Source organism: Equus asinus, chromosome 1, assembly GCF_041296235.1.
Source record: "Equus asinus isolate D_3611 breed Donkey chromosome 1, EquAss-T2T_v2, whole genome shotgun sequence".
Lineage (NCBI taxonomy): Eukaryota > Metazoa > Chordata > Mammalia > Perissodactyla > Equidae > Equus > Equus asinus.
The window spans coordinates 142,169,298-142,190,217 of record NC_091790.1 but is presented as its reverse complement, the minus strand read 5'-3'; the positions used below and the strand labels follow the sequence as shown (position 1 = coordinate 142,190,217).

The 20,920-nt window shown below is 35.1% G+C and overlaps 1 pseudogene; it reads right to left on the bottom strand.

The window, feature by feature from the left end:
- LOC106839585 (large ribosomal subunit protein uL6 pseudogene) overlaps positions 1–20,682 on the bottom strand; it is a 68,374-nt pseudogene extending 47,692 nt beyond the window's left edge.
- Between the last annotated feature and the right edge of the window lie 238 nt (positions 20,683–20,920).

Genomic DNA, 20,920 nt, shown 5'->3' with positions numbered 1-20,920 from the left:
AACGAGGAGTTGAACAAATGATGAAAAGAGTGGGATATAGCACTCTCGGCAGTCACAGGAGGTTATTATTCACTCTAGCTTTCATTCATTTCTCACAACAAAAGTATAGCCAAAGATATATAAAGAAATGCAAATAGGATCATTGCCACATGTTTATTAAGAATGATTTACAGTATATTTTACTAATTCCTCACTAAACAAATTGGTAAAGCAGAATAAGAACCTAAGAGGGTTACTCTGAGGAAGATAAAATAATTTCTTATATTTCATTGGAACTAAAAATGTTTCATAAAAATAGTAGTAAAAACTTCAGTTCAAAATGTTTCTGTTCTGTGAAGCTTCTTTGTCGGCTTCAAGTGCACATAGTATAAAATAGTATAACAGTACACAGTGTTCCTGTGTATATATTTACTGATTTTATATAACTTAGCATACTGAATTATAATTGTGCTTTACATGTCTGTTCCCTCAATTAGATTTATTTAATCTGCTTTCAGCAATATTTAAGGAGCCTCTACTCTATGAGAGGCAGTTTAATGAAATGGTTAAGAGTGCAGGCTCTGCAATTGAAGTGCTACATTTGGATCCCGAACCCACTACTTACTACGTGTGTAGTGACCTTGGGCAAGCTGATTCACTTTGCTGTCATAATTTCCTCTTCTGTAGAAAAGGAATAACAAATAATAGCATAATCCTCACAAGATTGAAAGAATTGATATGAGAGGATATATATCTCATATATAATATATATCATGTGTCGTATATATGATATATCATAGGATATTTTGTTATCATTATAGTTCTAGATAAGAAAATGCCCTGTTTATTCTGGAGATTCAATGCTAACATCATAATTACTGGCCTCGGTGAGTTTTTTTTTCAAAGGGATTTTTGGGTAGTGGGTTTTTTGTGTGTTGGTTGTTTGGTTGGTTGGTTGGTTTTATGCTTTATTTTTCTTTTTAGGGTGAGGAAGATTGGCCCTCAGCTAACGTCTGCTGCCAATCTTCCTCTTTTTTTTGTTTAATCCCCAAAACCCCAGTACATAGTTGTGTATCCTAGTTGTAAGTCATTCTGGTCCTTCTATGTGGGATGCCCCCACGGCATGGCCTGATGAGAGGTGTGTAGGTCTGTGCCCAGCATCCGAACTGGTGAACCCCAGGCCACTGAAGCAGAGTGCCCCAACTTAACCACTCGGCCATGGGGCCAGCCTCCCCACCAAGTGAGTTTTCATCCTAATAGATAGCAGACAAGTAAAAAGCAATTTTAGTACACTATTATGATAAGAGATACACAAATGCCATGAACATATGTAAATGGGCATGTCATATAGAATTTGAGGAGTTAGGGAAGGCTGGCTCTCATTCCTTTCCTATTAATGGACAACTGGGCTAGTTGATGTTCAAGGTCCCTTTCAGCTCTCTTTGTATGTACCCCAATACTAAGGACAAAAGTCCAGTATAGCCACAGTTCTTGAGGTTTTGATTCTCTCCCTTATGAATAATAAAGATTACCAAACCTATACAGTTGTGGAGGCCTGCAAAATTGCAAAACTTTCCTTGATTTTATTTTTATGAAAGCATTTGTACATCTAAGATGAGAAGAGAAGTTCCACTTGTGCACTTTATAAAATCTATCTGGTGATGAGCTAATGCTTGAGACAGCTGATCTCCCAAGTTGTTCTCCACTCATCATCGAGTCCCATCAAAGCTTCAGTTTCATAATCTTGCATAATTACTTTATACCAAGTGTAATTAACCAATAATGCAGTTTACTGAAAAAAACCTCCAATATGGTATGCTAAAGAGATCTATGTAACTTGGTGAGTTTAAATCAAAATATATTTATTTAGATAGATATAAGTCCATTCAAATTGTGTATTTCTTCTTGGGTGACTTTTGGCAGATTGTATCTTTCAAGGAGTTGGTCCATTTCACCCAGGTTATCAAATTTGTGGTCATAGAGTTGTTCATAAATATTGCTAATATTTTGTTGATGATTTTTGCATCTATGTTCATGAGATGTCTTGGTCTGTAGTTTTCTTTTCTTGTAATGTCTTTGTCTGGTTCTGTTTTACCAGGGTAATACTGCCTTCAGAATGAGTTAGGAAGTATTTCCTCTGCTTCTATCCTCTGGAAGAGATTTTAGAGAATTGGTATAATTTCTTCCTTAAATGTGTGGCCGAATTCACTGGTGAACCCATCTGGGCCTAGTGCTTTCTGTTTTGGAAGGTTATTAATTGTTGGTTCAATTACTCTAGTAGATATAAGTCCATTCAAATTGTCTACTTCTTCTTGTGTGAGTGTTGCTGATTGTGTCTTTCAAAAACTTGTTTCATTTCATCTAGGTTATCAAATTTGTGATCATAGAATTGTTCATAATCTTTCATTATTTTCCCTTTAATGTCCATGGAGTCTGTAGTAATGTCCCCTTTTTCATCTTTACTATTAGTAATTTGTGTTTTGTCTCTTTTTTCTTAGTTAGCCTGGCTAGTGTCTTATCAATTTTATTGATCTCTTCAAAGAACTAGTTTTGCTTTTGTTAATTTTCTCTATTGGTTTCTGGTTTTCAATTTCTTCTATTTCTGCTTTAATTTTTATTATCTTTTTTTCTTCTACTTAGTTTGAATTTAATTAGCTGTTTTTTCCCTAGTTTTCTAAGGTGGAAACTTAGATTACTGATTTTAGATCTTTCTTCTTTTCTAATATATGCATTCAAGGCTATAAATTGCCTCTAAGCAGTACTTTTGCTACATCCCACAAATTTTGATAAGATGTGTTTTTATTTTCATTCAGTCTCAATATTTTTAAATTTCTCTTCACATTTCTCTTTGACCCATGTGTTATTTAGAAGTATCGTGTTTAATCTATACATCCTTTGGGATTTTCTAGCTATCTTTCCGCTATTGGTTTCTAGGTAAATTCTTTGTGCTCTGAGAGCAGATATGCATAATTTCTATTCTCTTAAATTTGTTAAGGTGTGTCTTATGGCCCAGAACATTATTTATCTTGGTGACTGTGTCATGTGAGCTTGAGAAGAATGTGTATTCTGCTGTTGTTGGATGAAGTAAATGTCAATTATATACAGTTAATTGATTGTGTTGCTGAGTTTAACTATGCCCTTACTGATTTTCTGCCTGCTGAATCTATTTCTGATAGAGAGGTGTTGAAATCTCCAACTGTAATAGTGGATTCAGCTATTTCTCCTTGCAATTCTGAGTTTTGGAATCATACATTTTGATCCTGTGTTGTTAGGAGCATACACATTAATGGTTGCTATGTCTTCTTAGAGAGTCAAATCCTTTATCATTATAAAATGCCCCTGTTACCCTGATAACTTTCCTTGCTCTGAATCTGTTTTGTCTGAAATTAATATTCATGCCTTCTTTTGATTAGGGTTAACATGACATATATTTCTCTATCCCATTAATTTTAATCTAAATGTGTAGTTATATTTAAATGGGTTTTCTTGTGGACAACACATAGTTGTGTCTTGTTTTTGATCCACTCCCACATTCACTGTCTTTTAGTTGACATAATTAGACCATTGACACTTAAAGTGATTAATATCTACCATATTTTTTATAGCCTTTGTTTGTTGCCCTGTTTTGCATTTCTGTATTTTTGTTTTCTGCTCCTTTTCTACCTTTTGTGGTTTTAATTGAGCATTTCATATGATTCCATTTCTTTCCTTGCTTAGCATATCAGTTATACCTTTTTTTTAAACCTATTTTATTGGTCACCCTAGAGTTTTCAATGTGCATTTACAATGAATTCAAGTCCACTTTCAAATAATACTATACCACTGTATAGGTAATGTGAATGTCTTGTAACCAAATAATCCTAATTCCTCTCTCCTGTTTCTTCTATCATTATTGTCATTCATTTCACATATATATAACCTATTATTATATTGTCCATAATTTTAGGTAATTGAATATATTGTTGCTATTATTATTATTATTTTGAACAAACTATTATCTGTTAGCTTAATTAAGAATAATAAAATAGGGCCAGCCCTGGTAGACTACTGGTTAAGTTCAGCGCACTCCACTTCAGTTGCCTGGGTTCTGTTCCCTGGCACAGACCACAGACCTTGTCTGTCAGTGGCCATGCTGTGCCAGTGGCTCACATACAAGAAAAGAGGAAGATTAGTAACAGATGTTAGCTCAGGGTGAAACTTTCTCAGAAAAACAAAAAAAGAAAGAAAAATTTTTATTTTACCTTTACTTATTTTTTCTCCAATGCTCTTCCTTTCTTTGTGTAAATTCAAGTTTCTGACTTATACAGTTTCCTTTTCTCTTAAGAACTCCTTTTAACATTTTTTGCAAGACAGGTCTACTGGCAACAAATTCTCTCAAGTTTCATTTGTCTGTTAAAGTCATTATTTCTCCTTCACTTTTGAAGGATAATTTCACAGGGTAAAGAATTTTAGGTTGGTGGTTTTTATCTCTTCAGCTTAAATACTTCACTCCACTCTCTTCTTGCATGTGCAATTACTAAAAAGAAGACACATGTAATTCTCATTTTTCTTCCTGTAGGTAAGTTTTTGCTTCCCCTGGTTTATTTCAAGACTTTTTCTTTATCTTTGATTTTTTGTAGTTTGAATTTGATATGCCTAGGTATAGATTTTTTTTTTTTTTGCATTTATCCTGCTTGGTGTTCTCTGAACTTCCAGGATCTTTGGTTTGGTGTCTGACATTAATTTGGGGGAAATTCTCAGTCATTATTCTTCCACTATACAGGCATACCTCAGAGATATTGAGGGTTCAGTTCTAGACAACTGCAATAAAGCAAATATCTCAATAAAGCAAACCACACAAATATTTTGTTTTCCCAGTACATATGAAAGTTACGTTTACATTATACTGCAGGGTATATTAAGTGAGCAATAATAAAAATGTGTATACCTTAATTAAACCATATTTCATTGCTAAAAAATGCTAACCATCATCTGAGCCATCAGTGAATTCTAATCTTTTGCTAGTGGAGGGACTTGTAAAAGATGCAATATCTGTGAAGCACAGTAAAGCAAAGCACAATAAAACATTTTTTATGCCTGTATTTTCTTTTCCTTTCTTTCTTCTTCTGGCATTCCTATTATGTGTATGTTACACCTTTTATAGTCATCCCACAGTTCTTGTATACTCTATTATATATATTTTCTCAGTCTTTTTTCTCTTTGCCTTTCTATTTTCAAAGTTTCTATTGACATATCCTCAAGTTCAGAGATTCTTTCCTCAGCCGTGTGCAGTCTACTAATGAGACCATCAAAGGCATTCTTCATCTCTATTACAGAATTTTTGACCTCTAGAATTTCTTTTTGATTTTTGCTTAGGATTTCCATCTCTCTGCTTACATTGCCCATCTGTTCTTGCATGTTGCCTAGTGTATCAATCTTAGTTGTTTAACTTCACATTCTGATAATTCTAATATCCCTATCTCATCTGAGTCTGCTTCTAATGCTTGTTTTATCTCTTCAAACTGTGGTTTTAGCCTTTCAGCAAGCCTTGTAATTTTTTTCTTGTTAGCTAGACATTATGTACTGGGTAAAAGGAACTGAGATAAACAGGCTTTTAATAATGTGGTAGTAAGTGTAGGGGGAGGAGAAGCATTCTATAGTCTTATAGTTAAGTCTCAGTTTTTTAATGAGCCTGTGCTTCTGAACTGTGAATGTTGCAATTGCTTCTCAGGTTTTCCCTGTCATTTTATGCAACAGTTTCTTGTACTTTATGTTCATATTTTGAGTTTTATAGTGAAATGTATTCCTCCAGAGATGATATGCTTTTGCTTGCAAGGCTTCTGGGATCACAACAAACTCAAGAATATTTTAAAAACTGTTTTGGATTATAGTCTTTTGTTTGTTTTTACCAGATAAGCATGAATTTAGAGTGAGATCAAAAATTTGCTTTCAAATACTCAAGGCAGAATTTATCCCCTCTCCAGAAGCAAGTTTGAATAGACAAGTTTTCTTCACTTTTCAGTTGGAGGGGTAAGGTTATTTTTAGTTTCCTCTTACATTGAGATTGTATCCATCTGGGGTTTCAGCTTTATTCCAGTGTCCCTAATTAGATTTTTCATTTGGGCAGGCTCCAGGATTAGGCCCCTGACTCCTGTTTACCATTACTAAGCTTCCATTATCACCAGAGGTAAGGAGGGGGTCTACAGGTTCAAAACTGGCTTGAGTGCACTCTTGCCTTTCTGAATTGCAACATTCATGCTGTCTTTGCCTTTTGAGGATTCCTCATTTTCTCCACTTGGCAATTTATTAAATATTTTTCCAAATTTTATTTTAAATTTTTTTAGCTTTTTCTTGCTTATGTTACTGTGATTGTTGTTCCCAGGGACGTGTTTATTCAGGGCATCAAGTACTCTGCACTGCAGAAACAGAAGTTTTCATTCTTTCCCTAATCTTTATCATGATTTCATACACACAAATCCACTAAAACCGTCCTTTTAAACCTCACAGAGATTTTCAGGTTGCCAAAGCCAAAGGCTATTCAATATTCATTATTCAATACTCATCAGCAGATGACACTGGTACACTTCATTATTTTTGAAGTATTTTTTCATTGATTTCCAGGAATCACAATTCCCTGCTTCTCCTCTTTCTACACACATTGCTCCTTCTCAGTCCTCTCTTTCACTCTCCCTTCTTTATTCTTTAGAGCATATATGACAAATTGAAATTATAATGGTTCTTTCCTTATTTATTGTAGCTCCATTATGTTAGACTGTTAGCCTTCTTGTTCATTGCTATATTTCCAGAAACTAAAATAATAGCTGACATAAAAATAGCATACCAGTGTGAAATGCGGCTTAGCTAGTGTTTAAGAAGTGTGGACTCTAGGGCCAGACTACGTGGGCTCAAATCCTCATTCTGTTATGTACCATGAGCAATCTTCCCATGCCTAACTATAAAATGTTACTCAACTGTAAAACTGAGATAATGATGGTATCTACCTTAGGATTATATTAAGTGAATAAACGTAGAGGTGCTCAAAGCAGTTCTTGGTGTAAAGTTAACAATAAATATTAACATTCTATTATAGTAGTAGGCAGCAAATAAATGCTTGTTAAATTATTTATGAAATAAACAAATAAATAAATAATTTTAAAACTAGATGTTTTTAAGATAAAATAGTTGGTATTAGATCTATTTTCTTTTCTGCTATGAGAATACACCATACAAAGAGGATATATCATTAAAGAGTTAACTACGGATCTGCTTTCTCCAGGATCAGAAGCTGGGACTTTTATAAACATTTTAAATAAAATGAAAATGCTAAAACACTTTATTACTATTAATTCTATGTTACATTTGATCAATTAGATTATGATTTGATATTCTATGTCAAAAACAATAGTCAGATAATCAGAAGCATAATCACATTTATTTGTATTCAAAAAGTGAGAAAACAAGTATCAATATATGGCCTTCTTATTTCAACAAGTTAAAATAATTTTAACTTTGACTTGCTCACTGTATTAAGTCAACTTCAGGTAAGTTTTGTTGCAATAACAAGCAATTCATATTCTCAGTGGATTTACCTTGAAAGAATAAAGGATTATTTCTCACTCATGTCACATATTCATTGTGGGTTGGCTGCAACTCAGCTTCTTTTGTCATTATTTCAGGACTCAGGCAGTCTAGGGTAAAAAAGGAGCCCCTATCTAGAGAATTGCCAGTTTTATGACAGAAGAAAAAGACTCTATGGCAGAATCATACAATGGCTCTTAACATATATACTTAGAAGTGGCACAAAATCCCTTACCTCACATTGACCCAGACAAATCATATGTCAAGTGTGATGTCAGTGCAGCAGGAAGCCATAACCATCTTGTAGAGAGGGGCAATGCAAGTCACATGTCCAAACATGACATGAAAAGCATTTAGATGTATAATCCCAACATAGGGAGGGTAAAATTATATTTAAAGATCTCCTATATCAACTTTAAAAGGAGAGGGGTGTGTGTATGTGTGTGTGTGTGTGTGTGTGTGTGTGTGTGTGTGATCCAAGTATCTATTTTAAACGGTATTTGAAAGGCCATTTCCACTGACAATAAAAAAGAGTAGGCTTCATTATGGTTAACTCATTAATTTAGCCAATCATGCATATTATTATGAGTTATTTGGCTGTAGTGATTACCATTAATTGTGAAACTGGCAAAAATGGACAATTTGTGTATGCTACAGTCTGTCATTCACTGGAAATAGAAGTTAGGGCTCTTTGATCATTGAATTTAGACATTTAATAAGACTGACCTTCTTCTAAAATTTTCTTATATCAATCATGTACATTTTTCTCCTAGTGCTTAATTAACAGATTCACGAATGATTAGCTATCCCGGGAACTGAGGTACAAGAAAGATTGACTCAGTATCCTTCATGTATCCAAGCAAGATATTTAGAGACAAAGATGCAATAATTTTTGTAATTTCATGGAAGTTTTCAGGGGAAAGTACCAATTTCACGGCGACATCTAGGGAAATGTGATGATTTCATGCAGATTTAATTCTCTATCCCTAAACCATCCACAAATACAGTTCTCATGAGTGTAAAACCAGACAGCTTACTGTAAAATTTTTAGTATTCTAATTATGAAAATGAATGAACAGGTAAAGCAGAGAATTTTGAAAGTTGATCCTAGAAAAATTAAGGGAATGATTATATATTCTCTTGAAGGAAACTTTTCAAGAATATGAATTTAAAAAGAAGTATTTAAAATAAAACACAATTTCCCCCTGGCAAATTCCTAATTTAATTTTGACGCAAAACTTCCAATTTTCCCATTATTAACACAAATTATTATATGATTACTCAGTTTACAAAATTTAGTAAATGTTGATTATCGATATAATCCAAAAAGAGATGTTCAGTTAATTTTTAAATTGTTTTTAAAATAACGTTATACCATGATATGCCAACTCACTGATCTGTGGACAGTTGGATACTGTTCTGTATGACCTTCGATAATACATCAGGACATAACCAGGACTTTAATTTCAGTTTTTGTCTCACACAGAAATGATAAACCCTTCACTAAATCTGTTTAAGATACACAGAGTTCTTATAGCAGCCAACAACTAACAAGACAAACATACAAAGAATGCAACAAAAACTTCTTAAGGGTCAATCTACTTCCTGCATAAAGATTTTCTTCAAGCCCCAAAATAATACACCTCCAGAACCTGTTGTCTTTCAATTCTCCTTCAGCTCACTAGAAGACTTCATAAGGGTCTTCCCATCAGGGAGGAGAAGAAATAAAAGAACTAAGTTAAAGGAGAAATATAAATATACAAAAGAAGGTGGCTAGTGTTCTTGGAGTCTCCCAACCAGGCTGCAGCAACTCAATCTCCCTTGCTCATCTTCCTGTCTTGCACATAATGTAGTTATTCACACGTGAACAGGTCTTCAGCAAATATTAAATTCTGAAACAAGGAATTGTGTCTATGAATACAATATAGTGAGACTGGTAACCTGATGATGGTGGACCGGACCAAAAGTAATATCAAGAAAAAAATATGGAAAATGACTTGAATAGAGTAACTATTTGAACACCAACTAAGATTGTGAAAAAGTTGACTCGTTTAAAATCTGCTAAAATTATGAAAAGTCTGTCTTTTTTCCAGAAACATAACTCACTCTGAGTTTAGGGACAACCTGTGTATAGCTGTAATGTTTGCAACTTGACTTTGTTCCTACAAGTTGCACGTTTATATCTATACATCCATACAAACTCATGAATTATGTCAAAAACCACAACTCAGTCATTTTCAGACTTCCATGATAAAATAAGCATACTGATGAGAATTCCTAGTGGTAAAGACTGCTTTGCATTTCTTTATTAGTGGTAATGTAAAGTGATTTATAGCAATTATTTTCCATGTAGTTCTCTCTTTCCCCTTTTTTAAGTTGGCAAGGCACATTATTTCCTCTGTCATCTAAATTAGTACTCAGAAAATACCTTATTAACCATGTGCTCTTGATTATCAGGATGATGTTTCCAGAAGCTAGCAAGCAAGGGATCGAGTGGCACAAATTGAGTCTGGGGAGGTAGGCAGGTAGTCAGGGCCAGATCATGCACTGCCCTTCGGCTGGGGAATGGAAGTTGGATTGTGTTCTAGGAGCAATGACAAGCTTTAACATTGTTTTTGTAAGCACTGTGGGGACATGCTCTGATTTACATTTTTAATATGGTCCTCTGGTGTACATGGAGAACAGTTTAGAAGTTCGCATGAGCAGAAGCAGGAAAACAAATGAGGAGGAGATTGCAGTGTCTAGAGGGCCTTGAAAGTCAGGCTTAGGAGCTGGAGTGATGCGATAATAAAGATTTTCTAGCAGTAGAAGAATAGGACCAATTCTGTATTTTCTAAAGAGAACTATGGGAAAGTACATGTTGGAAGGCTGTTGTAATAGGCCAATGTGTGTGTATGTGGGTGTGTGTAAACAATATGACCTGAAGTAGAGAAATGGCAATAGGAATGAAAAATAGAACACTTATATGAGAGAAGATTAAAAAATTTTCCCATTTTCGTAACTTAGAGATGGAGGTTAGGATGAGGGGATAAATAAAGCCATTACCTATATTTTATACTAGCTAAATGAAACAGACAACAATTTGGGAAACATAAGGCAATGAACAGAATTTAGGGGAGCAACACATTTAAATTTTGAAGATGTTATAATAAAGAAGAAAGAATACAAAGACAGAGCAAACTGTTAAAAATTATCTTTAGAAAAGAGGTTTAGATTTGAGAGCCAACAAAGTCATAAGAATAGACAAATTCACTCAAGGCAAGTGTAAAGATAAAACATAAGAGAGATGGTGACAGAACCTTGAAGATCACTCACATTTAGTAATGGGTTAAGGCTGAAAGCATGCTCCAGTTCTCCCTGGACAGCCACGATAACATCTTATGTAATCAAGTGAATGATGTATCATTTGATTCAGTGCTGATTAATGTCCTAAGATTCTAAATAGCAAATTGAGGACATTTAGCCCCTTCAATATCTTAATAACATCTGATAATCAATACACTCTTAATCATTTCTAAATGTCTCTTTCTCCAGTGGCCTCATCAATAATGGAGATTGGACTTTTATATTTTGGCTAATGCTTTCAAGGACGTCAGATGGCATCCGTTGCTGGTAGCAAATTTTTAAAAATTGAAACAGTGTGAATACAAATCTGGTAAATGCATTGACATTATCAATGTGGAAATAACTGTTATGAAATAGCAACTGATCATCGTTACTGAACCTAAAAGACAATGTACAGTTCAGGGAAAGTGTTTCCCATGGTTAGTCTAAATTAATGCCGTGGACATTATTTATTTTCTCTGCACTGTCATGACAATGACATATCAGAAAATGGACAGGGATATTTTAATTTCCTAACGTTGGCATTGCGGTTTTGAAAATGGATACAGATTGAAAAAAAAATTCTCAAGAAAGAGGTAGGTGAGAATTGCAACTTGAAGCTATGAGAAATGGAATTGTGATAAAAATTATTACAGTACATCCAAGGTAAAATTTGGACTTTCTGATTCTATATTCAGGGTTATTATTGATCGCAAGTGCAAGAAAACGTGGGTCACTTGATGATACTAGCTACACATTATTTTAAAGCAATATTTGACATAATGCAACCCTCATGAAGTCAGCAACCAGTTATTGTTTTGCTCACCAGTGTGCCTGGCACTGAATAGATTTTTTAATATTTACTAAATCAATATATGAATGAATAAATACACAAATGCATACAATGCAATAATTTAAACACTATTGCAACTCATGCTAAGAAAGATATTCCTATAAAAACAAGAGGAGGCAACAGAGAACTCAGGAAACTCTAATTCCAGTTGAAGTGATTAATTTACATTCTCTTATACACATTCATATCAATGTCTTCAAACTTAAAGTTATGTTTCACATTTTATGACTTTCTATGGAAAATGACACTGACTTGTTTGTTTCTCAAATTAATTTTATCCTTAAAGTAAAATAAAATTTACAACTCTAACACCTTCTCCTTAAATGGATTGGGTATAATATATTGTTGATAACAGATACACTTGATTAGACTGTCTAGTTAACTGATAGTGCTGGCTAATGTGATCAGTGCATATAGTTGAAATAGTCAATTATGAAACTGAGGAAGACAAAATGAAGGCTAATATTTCATAGTTCTCTTGCAAAGTGAAATAAATGAATAGTTATCCTGGTGTTTGGATTCTGTTTGAAATGTTACATGTGGCATTTTCCAACAAAAGATGCAATTAACGTCATGGCTGGCACTGTCATATTGCATCGGAAACACTTCACTGGATGTCTGTCAAAATCAAAGCAGCTGTCACAATTTAACATAAAAAAACTATTTTAAAGAATTTCCTGTATACTGATGTTAAATCAAACCAGTAATTATATAGATAACAGCCAGAAATTCAGACTAGAAAATGAATATATTTTCACCCAAAAAGTAGATTTGCTCTACCCTTTCTTGAGATTTTTTTGGAAGATGTGACTTTGAAAAAGGAGCAACTCACAAAGTTGGTAATACTATTATGACATTAACTTGCCACCTCAAATGCCCACCACAAAAATTGTAGCATTTTATTCCTTATAACTTCTCTATCATTGGGACAACATTTTACCCATTTCAATTTCAAGATTATTTGGTTTCTACAAAGACATTCATTTCAGTGATTGAAAAGAGGAAGCATAGATGACTCACAAGGCAGGCAAGTGACCTGACTAATAAACACAAAGCTAAGACACCAGAGATTGCATATGTTGCATATTTGTGCAATACAGGTCCCTATTTTCTTTTTCTTTTGCTATTCTGAAAATAAAAAGTTTTTGAGGGGCCAGCCCCATTGCCAAATGGTTAGAGTTCCGCACACTCCACTTTGGTGGCCTGGGTTCAAGAGTTCAGATCCCAGGCACAGACCTATTCCACTCATCAGCCATGCTGTGGAGGCATCCTGCATACAACATAGAGGAAGACTGGCACAGATGTTAGCTCAGGGCTGATCTTCCTCACAAAAAAAAAAAAAAAGAGGAAGACAGACAACAGATGTTAGCTCAGGGTGAATAACAGTTCCTGGAATGGAGCTGGCATTTTGCAGATCCTTTTCTGTAAAACAGTTTGAAGATAAATTGTACACAGACCTGGACTAGAACTTTGGGTATGACCCTGAGAGGGTCATTTTACCTTCTTAATTCCACATTCTTTTGCTTTAGAAACTTTTTCCACTTATTTAATTTACGATTCAGAAAAATAAAATATTATCCAGATGTTAATAATACACCAGCCCCAAGAGATACTGTGAAAACTGAATGTAACATCATATAAGTATGGGACCATGCCTATTTTATCTCCTCAGAGATTAAAATTATTTTCATTTGGAGTATCTGTCAAAGATTCTTTTTTTTTAATTTGGTGAAAGAAAGGCCATGAACTATGCTTTATTGATTAGGAATAGATTATTTTGGTATCTGTGAGTATACTTCCTTGGAAGGATGGCTTGAGAGTGAGCAGCTCAATCATCTAAGAAAGGAGTTCGGAAGACCTTTGTGCTTTCAGAATACAAAGATAATTTATTAACTCCCTGGGTAAACTCAGAGGAGGGTTGAGTTGTGGGAGTAGGGGAGAAAGTGTTTCTGAGAAGGTTAGGTAGCAGATGCCCAAACCAGGCCTGATTTTGTACTCTCAGGTTTGGCTTGTACTGAGGTGAGTGATTTTGTATATTAACTGAAACAGCTGAAGTTTGGATCTTCTACTTCAGGATCCCTGTCATAGCTCTATTGACTAAGTTGGCATTGAAAAAGGGAGGCCATTCTCCTCTTAAAGACCACCACAGACTCTGCAAGCATCTGAACCTGCAAAAAGTCATTATGGCAGGGCCTAGGCTTCATCTGTCAGGACAGTCTCCAAATGTAATTTTGCTGGCAGTAAGATGAAATGATAGTAATAAACTAATCACATGACAATTGGCTTGGAAGAGCCCAAATGACTCCATTTGAACTGTGTAAGTTATTCTGATTCTTTGACAATAGAAAAGATACAGGCAGGTTTAAAGGGGAGAGTTGCTGATGTCCCTGTAAATAAGACAAGTAAGAATTTAGGTAGCTGACTGGAAAAATAAGAGAATTGTTACCAATTTTGTGTCCTGTGTTTTTGCCTGGGTACAAAGGCATGTGGTGGCCTATAGAGTATGGGAGGGGTTTTACTAAAAAAATTAGATTGAGCTTGAGATGGGAAGCTAAACTCTGTGCTTCATTTGGAATACTCTGTCATTAAAAAAAAAGCCATGCAATTCAATGGAGGGGAATTTTCAACAAATGGTGATGGAGTAATTAGATATTCAAAGGCAAAAAAAAATGAACCTCAACCTAAGACTTATATTTTACACAAACATAACTCAAAATGAATCACAGACCTAAATGTAAAAATGTAAAACTATAAAACTTTAAGAAAAACACAGAGAAAAATTTGTTGGGATTTAAAGCTAAGCCAAGAGCTCTTAGCCCTAACACCAAAAACACAATTCATAAAACAAAAATTTGATAAACTGGACATCAATTACATGATCAACCTGTGCTTTGCTAAAGGCCCTGTTAAAAGAGTGAAAGCACAAGCTACAGACTAGGAGAAAATATTTGTAAATCACATATCCAACAAAAGATGAGGATATAGATTATTTAACTCTCAAAACTCAGCAATTGAAAAATAAAGTTCCAATTAGAAAATGAGAAAATCATTGGTGTGAATGTGAAAGGGTAGAGCCCCTCTGGAAAACAGTTTGACAGTTTCTTTAAAAACTAAATATGCAACTGTCACGTGACTCAGCGATTGCACTCCTGGGCATTTATCCCAGAGGAAAGAATATTTACATTTACACTCAATAAAACAGTATACAAATGTTTACAGAGCTTATTTGTAATAGCTAATAACTGGAATCCGCCCAGATGTCCTTCAACAGATGAAGGATTAAACAAACTATGGCAAACTCATACTAGAGAACACTATTCAATAATAATAAAAAAAACTATTGATACATACAACAGATTGAATGAACCAGAAAATTACGAGGAGTGAAAAAAGCCAATCCCCAAAGGTTCCATATTATATATTATAGACTAAATGTTTGTATCCCTCCACAGTTCATACATTGAAGCCCTAACCCCAATGTGATGGTGTTTGCAGATGGGGCCTGTGGGGGGTGGTTAGGGTTAGATGAGGTCATGAGGCTAGGGACTTCATGATGGGAACAGTATAAGAAGAGACACGAGAGAGCCTGCTGGCTCTCTCTCTCCACCATGTGAGAACACAGAAGGCAGTCTTTTCCAGGAAAAAACTCTCACCAAGAACCAAATTGGCCAATATCTTGATCTTGGACTTCACAGCCAACAGAATTGTGAGAAAAACAAATTTCTGTTGTTAAAGCCATCCAATCTATTGTATTTTCTTATGACAGCAAAAGCAGACTAAGACACTGTATGATTCCTTTTATATAATATTCTTGAAATGACAAAATTATGGAAAGAGAGAACTGATCAGTGGTTGTCAGGAAGTAAGAAATGGGTGGAAGCAGGAGAAAAGTGAGTGTGGTTAAAAAAATGACAACATGAAGGATTGTTGTGGTAAGGAAAATGTTTGTTTCTTCACTCTATCAATGTCAGTATCCTGGTTATTGTATTATAGTTTTGAAAAATGCTGCTATTGAAGTAAACAGAGTAAAGCATACATAGGATCTCTCTATATTATGTATTATGAGTACACATGAAGCCACAATACCTCAAAATAAAAACGTTTAATTAAAACTGACTATAAATCTCAAAGAGAGAGAGAGAATAATAAGCTTGAGTATTCCCAGGAAGAATCAACTATGCAGATAAATCAGGACAAAATTTCCTATTGCATAGAATAATTGCAGGCAGCAGAGTCCTCCTTTTTTATACTTACTGAAAAGAGTAGGATTTGGAAGGGATTTGATTTGGAGAAAATCCCCTCAAGCAAAGAATCTTCTTTATTTTCAAGATGGATTCTTTCTAGAATAACTCATCAAGCATCTAAAATGGAGATCTACCCTCACAAATTGCCAGGGATTATATTGTTACTGTGATTTTCTCTTTTCTAAAGTATTACATATGACAACATTTGCTCTATGGTTTTGTTATGCAAAATAGTAATGAGATAGAAGGTTGTGTGTCATGGACAACTTTTTGTCAGAGACAAAAACGTGCAAAATATTATTGAGTATTATGATGAGTAAAAAGGACTTGATTCTACACTTCAGAATTGAAAGTGAACACCAATCTTCCTCTAACAAAATAAATAAATAAATGAGCAAGCAAATGAATAATCAGATTGAAAATTACATGGTTTCCATTGCAGGTATTGTCACTTGTTTTCCAAAGGTAGAAAGGGAGAGAAGCAGCTGAACCCTTTACGTTTCTGTTTACCATTTTATCTTTTTAAGAGTAAATTTCCATTAAATCTGTGTGTTATGGGCTGATTTCACAGCAGGAACACCCAGAAACAGACTTTAGAAAAGAAAGAATTGTCTTTTTAAAGTGTAAAGGAATCCATGCATTTATTGATTTTCTTGTCTTTCCCTTCAAATTCTTTGAAATATGATCAAAAAAAGTGTCTCCATTTTATATACCACAATTTCCTTTTAATAGCTTTTTCTCCACAACAGAGTCAGAGCTCTGACTTCCTAACTAAAGAAGAAAAAGCTGTCGCAGAGTAAAAAATAACAACCAAGCTAAGGCAACCCTAAACCGCCATTAAATGTGTGAACATTTGAAAGGTCAGAGAAAGGCCATCTGGTGGCTCAACTCTCTCTGCCTTAGCTACTCTGCCCGGCGGGGCCTTGCTGGGCACGGATTTGGATGACATGGTTTACCTTTTGTACTCATCTCCAAGGTATCACCCACTTAACTCCTATTTCGCTTTTTATGTTCTATTTTCCTACTTCACTCCTTTGCTTTCCATCCCTGATATACTCATAGCTTTACATTACCTCCCAGTTCCAGCATCCAGGAGGAACAATCTGAGAATTCATGGAATGTTTAGGCCCTTAAAACATGTGTGTTTTAACTAGTTTCTGATATTTGAATCCTACTGACAAAACTTTTGCCAAAAGATGTGGGGAAACTTCCAGATGTGGCAAATATGCTCTCTCACAAAAGCTTTTTTGAAATTATTTTTAGACAGTCTGACAGGTAGAAATAGCTTTTTTATATTTAGGTGAAACTATGTTCCTAATGCTTCTAATTCTAGTCTTTGGGGCTATTCAAGGTAAGTTAATCCCTCTCTTATCTGACAGCCTGCATAATACTTGAAGACAGTAAACATATCTACTCTAAATTTTCCCTTTATCATCTCTACCCTGAGTCTTCTTGTCCCACTTCATTCTGAAATGACTTTAAAGTTATTTTAAGTTCTTTTTCATCCTGATTTTTACCTGTTGGGTAAGCAACTGTTAGGCTGTAATCTTTTTAAAGCACCATATCCTTTGGTAAATATGCTCTGATGGTTAAGCGTGGATTCAAATCTTGGCTTTGGCACTTACTAACTCTGTGGCCTTTGCAAGTAGCTCACTCTCTCATTGCCTCAATTTCTTCGTTTGTGAAATACTGATAATGCAAGTACATATCTCATAAAGTTTTCATGTGGATTAACTATTTCATGCATGCAAAGAATTTAAACAGTGGCTGGAAGATGGTTCTCATTCAGTGTTAGCTACCATCATCATTTATCCTTGATATGTTATTAGAAGAGTTGGGTGAGACAGGACAATCATCACACCCATTCTTTGCTAATCTTCTTTAATGTAGTCCAAGCTCTGATTTGACTTTTAATTCTTAACAGTAACCCACAAAATCTATAAGAATTCATCAAAAGGGACTAAAGGTAAGAACATAAAGCTTTGATGAAGAAGTTGGTCTTGAAGCAGAGTAGAATTAAGTTTAGACAGAGCAATGCCAGGATCCTTTTAAGTGAGGGAATATGGACACAAAGTGTGTGCTCTTGGACCAGTACGTTGACTGCCTAGTTGAAGCAGAAAAGACAAATAGTTGAATAGAGGAACACAATTTTGAAAAAGCCGTTGAGACCAACCCAATTATGGAACACTTTGGACTCTCATAGAATGGGAGTTCCAGGTAGAGAAAGATCTGTTGTCCCTCTAGGTTTCAGACACAGCTAGAAGCAGGGGGAGATTGACTATTGGACTAGTAGTAATGCCTAACATGCTGCCTCTGGAGTTTTCAGTTTTTTAACTAGGAAATAACCCTTGTTGTTTAAATTTAGTTGAACTTGGATTTTCTGTTAATTATAACTGAGAAAGGATGAGGGGCCATATAGCATTGTTAACAAAAAGCATGGATTTTACATCAAATGGAACTGAAGTGCTGGATCTGACACTTAAAAGACAAATTATTTAACCTCTTCAATTTTTTCATCTAAAAAAAATGGAGAGAGAATTTGGAAGGATCATTACTGGTTTCAAATAGAAAACATGGAGTGACATCACTTTTCTAAGGTGGAGGGAGGATCCTTTTCTAAGGATCCATCCCTAAATCCCCTGAAATTGTACATTTTGGTCCCCGGTGGCAGCTGCTTTTTGTATGTGTGTGTGTATGCTGAGGAAGATTTGCCTTGAGCCAACATCTGTTGCCAATATTCCTCTTTTTGTTTGAGAAGATTGGCCCTGAGCTAACATCTGCGCCAGTCTTCCTCTATTTTGTATGTGGGTTTCTGCCACAGCATGGCCCCTGATGAGTAGCGTAGGACTGCACCCAGAAACCCAACCCGGGTCAGCAAAGCAGAGCACACCAAACTTAACCACTAGGCTATGGGGTGGCCCCTTGTGGCAGCTGCTTTTGTGGAAGCAGGTCCCTGCTTTTTGGTCCATAGTGAATCTCTCTTTTAAAATATATTCTCAGGCCAGCCTAATGGTGTAGTTGTTAAGTTTGCACACTCTGCTTCAGAGGCCCAGGGTTCGTGGATTTGGATCCTAGACACGGACCTATACATCGCTCATCAAGCAATGTTGTGGCAAAACATTACATGATCTTGAGTGTGGTGCTATTGAAGGTCCTAAGCAATGTTATTCAAAGGAGCATGGTTGCTATACTTTGGGCAATTTTGCCTAGGGAAAACTTAAACGAACTCCTTTCTGGTTTCAATGGTTGAGGAAACTCTCTCCAGAGCTTGGCAGTTGCAGCCATAGTGTAAGTTACTAAATTCCCACCTGAATATGGGCACTGACTCTTCCACCATTACCTAACTACGCCTCCTTAAAGAGTTATAGGTTGAATCCCACAGTAAACAGAACTCTGTCACAGAGAAGAATTGTACCCATCAGCAAAGAGAGATGAGAAGAGTTGCATCACAACCCAGTCTCTACCTTTTGTAACGGAAAGAGCTAGAGAACATTTACGAATGACTTTAAAATGCAAAACAGAACAGAGAGCTTGCCATCATCATGCTTAGCTTCCATCGGGGTCCTTGACAGCCTCTGCCTGCACTGCAGAGCATCCTAATGAGGAGGAGGAGAGAAGCCCTGTTGGTGAGATCGTCATCCCACAAATCACTGTTATTTACAGATGAGGCAAACCTGTCCTTCACCACCCAGCTGGCTATTTCTCCCAGCTTCACTTCCTCAGACACAGTATTATTAGGAATGACATCTTGGCACAGAAAATGCCAATTCTCTAGTGCTATAGTGACATTTCTTGAAGTAGTTTCTACGAAAATGCTCTATGAAGTTGTGTTTTTTGGGGCCAGGTCAGTGACTGCAGAATAAAAGAAATAAACTCACAGAAGTGATATTTTATTACATGAAGAGAAATCATCATAACTAAGAACCTGAAACTGCAGTTGATGACACTTTCTACTTACTTGTCAGGACACTAGAATAAGATGGACAAGAAGCCATAGGGTTTCATTTCCTTCTCTACCCTAGCAAACAAAGAGTTCTGGCTGTAAACAAGCTGCATTTAGGTAGTATTTAAGGAATACCCAATAATGCAGTGACCACACGTAACATAGATACATAAATATGAGGATCATATCTTAACGTCATAATTTTTAAAAGGGAATTTTATATCTCTATCTACATGTATGTATATATATAGATTTATCATACTTCACCTAAATTTAACAGTCATTAATAAAATAATTTATTAAGCAATTATATATAAAATTTTAGGATAATTGAAGACAAACTTACGCGAGCAAACCCAGACTCTACATTCTAGAAATTGATGCTTTCAAGTACACTTATCTGAAACAATTAATGACTATAGACAGTACTCTTTTCGTAAAAAAAAATATATATATATACATATATATATATGAGTTCTGGAATGCACTACTTTCTCATCTTCCTGACACTTCATGATCCTTCTCCAATAACACTGGATTTAATGATTTAGATTTAATTTGATTAATGTTAAATTTTAAAATCTAATGAAATATTATCAATTTAAATAAATCATAATGCTTAACTATTAATGAGGATTTGAAAGTTAAATAAATCATAAAATTTAAGTATTAATGATGATTGAAAATGTGTAATCTATGGAATTCCTTAATACAAAGACTATACTTTCTCATAAAGCAATACCAAAATCCATGACCTACGTGAACCTCTGCACCTTGGCCATGTTCTCCTTTCCCTCACTGTCAACGATGAAGATCTCCGAGCGGTATCCACAATGATTTTATGTACTTTATTTTGAGTGGAGAAGAACTAAAAAGACACAGTAGGATTTTTATTTAGCTGTGTTCTCAGAATCCAGTAAATATCAAATAAAACGTCCTCCTTGTTTCATGGTATCTTCCTGTGATGTCAACAATGATATATTCTGCACTCACATGAGAAGAAATGAGAGAGTGATGCAC